Source organism: Haliotis cracherodii, unplaced genomic scaffold (genome assembly GCF_022045235.1).
Source record: "Haliotis cracherodii isolate W230 unplaced genomic scaffold, xgHalCrac1.p SCAF_4, whole genome shotgun sequence".
Taxonomy (NCBI): Eukaryota; Metazoa; Mollusca; class Gastropoda; order Lepetellida; family Haliotidae; genus Haliotis; species Haliotis cracherodii.
Window position 1 is genome coordinate 43,035,246 of NW_027266297.1, and position 5,000 is coordinate 43,040,245.

The window sequence follows — 5,000 nt, forward strand, 5'->3', positions numbered from 1 at the left end:
AACAGTGTTGCACGTTCAGGTTGTCTTCACATGCATGGTGGAGCATGATTTTAAGGATTAGGCTCCCTGTTAAAAGATACCATACTCGCCGTTGGACATTTCAACTTGTCCGCCTGGAGATTGGTGTAAGGAGACATATTTGTATGTGAGGTTGAAATGAACCTTCAATAATATTAAGCAGGTTGCTGCCCATAACACACTGTCGCCCAGGAGGAAGTAGGTGAGCAGTCAAGCGGGTAAAGTCCTATTGATTAGGAGAAAATCAGCCTAGCTATTAAAACCAACTCCGATGTCAGCACCCGTGATAGCTCAGTTGGTAGAGCGGAGGACTGTAGTGGCAATGCTGTAATTGGCAATCCTTAGGTCGCTGGTTCAAATCCGGCTCGCGGGACAACTTTTTGTATCAATCACCAATTTATGAAGAACGAACATCGTTTCATTTGCATGTTTGTACCATTAATCACATTTCTACGTACCAGTCTCCAACAATTATACCAGGACTCGCACATGTCTGCTATTTACCCAAATGAAGGCAATATGCAAATAAGGTAAATGGCTTTAAGCCATGTTTGAAGGGAGAAAAAAAAGTGTGTCAGAAGTGGGATTCTACCTACAACCCTGCATGCATTGGGGATAGTTTCACAGCTACTAATTTCATTCAATCTGCGTTCTTGTCAATTTCACGCTTTTCCCTTTCAACGTAAGGGATGTGATGGATTGACTCTTCATGCAACTCTCGATTGTCACGAGGTTTGGGCTTGCCATATGGTCTTCACACGTTTCAAAGAAATAACAGTGTTGCACGTTCAGGTTGTCTTCACATGCATGGTGGAGCATGATTTTAAGGATTAGGCTCTCTGTTAAAAGATACCATACTCGCCGTTGGACATTTCAACTTGTCCGCCTGGAGATTGGTGTAAGGAGACATATTTGTATGTGAGGTTGAAATGAACCTTCAATAATATTAAGCAGGTTGCTGCCCAGAACACACTGTCGCCCAGGAGGAAGTAGGTGAGCAGTCAAGCGGGGAAAGTCCTATTGATTAGGAGAAAATCAGCCTAGCTATTAAAACCAACTCCGATGTCAGCACCCGTGATAGCTCAGTTGGTAGAGCGGAGGACTGTAGTGGCAATGCTGTAATTGGCAATCCTTAGGTCGCTGGTTCAAATCCGGCTCGCGGGACAACTTTTTGTATCAATCACCAATTTATGAAGAACGAACATCGTTTCATTTGCATGTTTGTACCATTAATCACATTTCTACGTACCAGTCTCCCAAAATGATACCAGGACTCGCACATGTCTGCTATTTACCCAAATGAAGGCAATATGCAAATAAGGTAAATGGCTTTAGGCCATGTTTGAAGGGAGAAAAAAAGTGTGTCAGAAGTGGGATTTGAACCCACGCCCACATTCGTGGACCAGAACACCCGTATCTCCACTATGGGAGAAGGTCTGATGCAATACCTTGAGTCTGGCGCCTTAGACCGCTCGGCCATCCTGACAACGATGTTGAAAGTGATAACTCTACGCTTTTGTACAGACAAACCATGGACAAACATGTTGCCGTTTTTCAGACATATTGATTCTACCTACAACCCTGCATGCATTGGGGATAGTTTCACAGCTACTGATTTCATTCAATCTGTGTTCTTGTCAATTTCACGCTTTTCCCTTTCAACGTAAGGGATGTGATGGATTGACTCTTCATGCAACTCTCGATTGTCACGAGGTTTGGGCTTGCCATATGGTCTTCACACGTTTCAAAGAAATAACAGTGTTGCACGTTCAGGTTGTCTTCACATGCATGGTGGAGCATGATTTCAAGGATTAGGCTCTCTGTTAAAAGATACCATACTCGCCGTTGGACATTTCAACTTGTCCGCCTGGAGATTGGTGTAAGGAGACATATTTGTATGTGAGGTTGAAATGAACCTTCAATAATATTAAGCAGGTTGCTGCCCATAACACACTGTCGCCCAGGAGGAAGTAGGTGAGCAGTCAAGCGGGGAAAGTCCTATTGATTAGGAGAAAATCAGCCTAGCTATTAAAACCAACTCCGATGTCAGCACCCGTGATAGCTCAGTTGGTAGAGCGGAGGACTGTAGTGGCAATGCTGTAATTGGCAATCCTTAGGTCGCTGGTTCAAATCCGGCTCGCGGGACAACTTTTTGTATCAATCACCAATTTATGAAGAACGAACATCGTTTCATTTGCATGTTTGTACCATTAATCACATTTCTACGTACCAGTCTCCCAAAATGATACCAGGACTCGCACATGTCTGCTATTTACCCAAATGAAGGCAATATGCAAATAAGGTAAATGGCTTTAAGCCATGTTTGAAGGGAGAAAAAAAAGTGTGTCAGAAGTGGGATTCTACCTACAACCCTGCATGCATTGGGGATAGTTTCACAGCTACTAATTTCATTCAATCTGTGTTCTTGTCAATTTCACGCTTTTCCCTTTCAACGTAAGGGATGTGATGGATTGACTCTTCATGCAACTCTCGATTGTCACGAGGTTTGGGCTTGCCATATGGTCTTCACACGTTTCAAAGAAATAACAGTGTTGCACGTTCAGGTTGTCTTCACATGCATGGTGGAGCATGATTTTAAGGATTAGGCTCTCTGTTAAAAGATACCATACTCGCCGTTGGACATTTCAACTTGTCCGCCTGGAGATTGGTGTAAGGAGACATATTTGTATGTGAGGTTGAAATGAACCTTCAATAATATTAAGCAGGCTGCTGCCCATAACACACTGTCGCCCAGGAGGAAGTAGGTGAGCAGTCAAGCGGGGAAAGTCCTATTGATTAGGAGAAAATCAGCCTAGCTATTAAAACCAACTCCGATGTCAGCACCCGTGATAGCTCAGTTGGTAGAGCGGAGGACTGTAGTGGCAATGCTGTAATTGGCAATCCTTAGGTCGCTGGTTCAAATCCGGCTCGCGGGACAACTTTTTGTATCAATCACCAATTTATGAAGAACGAACATCGTTTCATTTGCATGTTTGTACCATTAATCACATTTCTACGTACCAGTCTCCCAAAATGATACCAGGACTCGCACATGTCTGCTATTTACCCAAATGAAGGCAATATGCAAATAAGGTAAATGGCTTTAGGCCATGTTTGAAAGGAGAAAAAAAAGTGTGTCAGAAGTGGGATTTGAACCCACGCCCACATTCGTGGACCAGAACACCCGTATCTCCACTATGGGAGAAGGTCTGATGCAATACCTTGAGTCTGGCGCCTTAGACCGCTCGGCCATCCTGACAACGATGTTGAAAGTGATAACTCTACGCTTTTGTACAGACAAACCATGGACAAACATGTTGCCGTTTTTCAGACATATTGATTCTACCTACAACCCTGCATGCATTGGGGATAGTTTCACGGCTACTAATTTCATTCAATCTGTGTTCTTGTCAATTTCACGCTTTTCCCTTTCAACGTAAGGGATGTGATGGATTGACTCTTCATGCAACTCTCGATTGTCACGAGCTTTGGGCTTGCCATATGGTCTTCACACGTTTCAAAGAAATAACAGTGTTGCACGTTCAGGTTGTCTTCACATGCATGGTGGAGCATGATTTTAAGGATTAGGCTCCCTGTTAAAAGATACCATACTCGCCGTTGGACATTTCAACTTGTCCGCCTGGAGATTGGTGTAAGGAGACATATTTGTATGTGAGGTTGAAATGAACCTTCAATAATATTAAGCAGGTTGCTGCCCATAACACACTGTCGCCCAGGAGGAAGTAGGTGAGCAGTCAAGCGGGTAAAGTCCTATTGATTAGGAGAAAATCAGCCTAGCTATTAAAACCAACTCCGATGTCAGCACCCGTGATAGCTCAGTTGGTAGAGCGGAGGACTGTAGTGGCAATGCTGTAATTGGCAATCCTTAGGTCGCTGGTTCAAATCCGGCTCGCGGGACAACTTTTTGTATCAATCACCAATTTATGAAGAACGAACATCGTTTCATTTGCATGTTTGTACCATTAATCACATTTCTACGTACCAGTCTCCAACAATTATACCAGGACTCGCACATGTCTGCTATTTACCCAAATGAAGGCAATATGCAAATAAGGTAAATGGCTTTAAGCCATGTTTGAAAGGAGAAAAAAAAGTGTGTCAGAAGTGGGATTCTACCTACAACCCTGCATGCATTGGGGATAGTTTCACAGCTACTAATTTCATTCAATCTGCGTTCTTGTCAATTTCACGCTTTTCCCTTTCAACGTAAGGGATGTGATGGATTGACTCTTCATGCAACTCTCGATTGTCACGAGGTTTGGGCTTGCCATATGGTCTTCACACGTTTCAAAGAAATAACAGTGTTGCACGTTCAGGTTGTCTTCACATGCATGGTGGAGCATGATTTTAAGGATTAGGCTCTCTGTTAAAAGATACCATACTCGCCGTTGGACATTTCAACTTGTCCGCCTGGAGATTGGTGTAAGGAGACATATTTGTATGTGAGGTTGAAATGAACCTTCAATAATATTAAGCAGGTTGCTGCCCAGAACACACTGTCGCCCAGGAGGAAGTAGGTGAGCAGTCAAGCGGGGAAAGTCCTATTGATTAGGAGAAAATCAGCCTAGCTATTAAAACCAACTCCGATGTCAGCACCCGTGATAGCTCAGTTGGTAGAGCGGAGGACTGTAGTGGCAATGCTGTAATTGGCAATCCTTAGGTCGCTGGTTCAAATCCGGCTCGCGGGACAACTTTTTGTATCAATCACCAATTTATGAAGAACGAACATCGTTTCATTTGCATGTTTGTACCATTAATCACATTTCTACGTACCAGTCTCCCAAAATGATACCAGGACTCGCACATGTCTGCTATTTACCCAAATGAAGGCAATATGCAAATAAGGTAAATGGCTTTAGGCCATGTTTGAAGGGAGAAAAAAAGTGTGTCAGAAGTGGGATTTGAACCCACGCCCACATTCGTGGACCAGAACACCCGTATCTCCACTATGGGAGAAGGTC

At 43.6% G+C, this 5,000-nt stretch overlaps 9 non-coding genes across 9 annotated transcripts in view; 6 read left to right on the forward strand and 3 right to left on the reverse strand.

Annotated features, from left to right (window-relative positions):
* Nucleotides 1-298: 298 nt before the first annotated feature.
* On the forward strand, nt 299-391 carry Trnay-gua (transfer RNA tyrosine (anticodon GUA)). Its single transcript has 2 exons — nt 299-335; nt 356-391. It is a non-coding gene; the product is annotated as a tRNA-Tyr (tRNA).
* A 698-nt stretch (nt 392-1,089) lies between these two features.
* On the forward strand, nt 1,090-1,182 carry Trnay-gua (transfer RNA tyrosine (anticodon GUA)). Its single transcript has 2 exons — nt 1,090-1,126; nt 1,147-1,182. It is a non-coding gene; the product is annotated as a tRNA-Tyr (tRNA).
* Nucleotides 1,183-1,380: 198 nt separating this feature from the next.
* Trnal-caa (transfer RNA leucine (anticodon CAA)) lies at nt 1,381-1,504 on the reverse strand. Its single transcript has 2 exons — nt 1,467-1,504; nt 1,381-1,426 (listed from the first exon to the last, which is right to left on the reverse strand). It is a non-coding gene; the product is annotated as a tRNA-Leu (tRNA).
* A 566-nt stretch (nt 1,505-2,070) lies between these two features.
* Nucleotides 2,071-2,163, forward strand: Trnay-gua (transfer RNA tyrosine (anticodon GUA)). The gene is made up of 2 exons: nt 2,071-2,107; nt 2,128-2,163. It is a non-coding gene; the product is annotated as a tRNA-Tyr (tRNA).
* A 698-nt stretch (nt 2,164-2,861) lies between these two features.
* Nucleotides 2,862-2,954, forward strand: Trnay-gua (transfer RNA tyrosine (anticodon GUA)). Its single transcript has 2 exons — nt 2,862-2,898; nt 2,919-2,954. It is a non-coding gene; the product is annotated as a tRNA-Tyr (tRNA).
* A 199-nt stretch (nt 2,955-3,153) lies between these two features.
* Nucleotides 3,154-3,277, reverse strand: Trnal-caa (transfer RNA leucine (anticodon CAA)). Its single transcript has 2 exons — nt 3,240-3,277; nt 3,154-3,199 (listed from the first exon to the last, which is right to left on the reverse strand). It is a non-coding gene; the product is annotated as a tRNA-Leu (tRNA).
* Nucleotides 3,278-3,843: 566 nt separating this feature from the next.
* On the forward strand, nt 3,844-3,936 carry Trnay-gua (transfer RNA tyrosine (anticodon GUA)). Its single transcript has 2 exons — nt 3,844-3,880; nt 3,901-3,936. It is a non-coding gene; the product is annotated as a tRNA-Tyr (tRNA).
* A 698-nt stretch (nt 3,937-4,634) lies between these two features.
* Trnay-gua (transfer RNA tyrosine (anticodon GUA)) lies at nt 4,635-4,727 on the forward strand. The gene is made up of 2 exons: nt 4,635-4,671; nt 4,692-4,727. It is a non-coding gene; the product is annotated as a tRNA-Tyr (tRNA).
* A 198-nt stretch (nt 4,728-4,925) lies between these two features.
* Nucleotides 4,926-5,000, reverse strand: part of Trnal-caa (transfer RNA leucine (anticodon CAA)) — a 124-nt gene continuing 49 nt past the window's right edge. The window contains exon 2 of the tRNA in view: nt 4,926-4,971. This is a non-coding gene — a tRNA (tRNA-Leu). The remainder of the gene's footprint in view (nt 4,972-5,000) is intronic.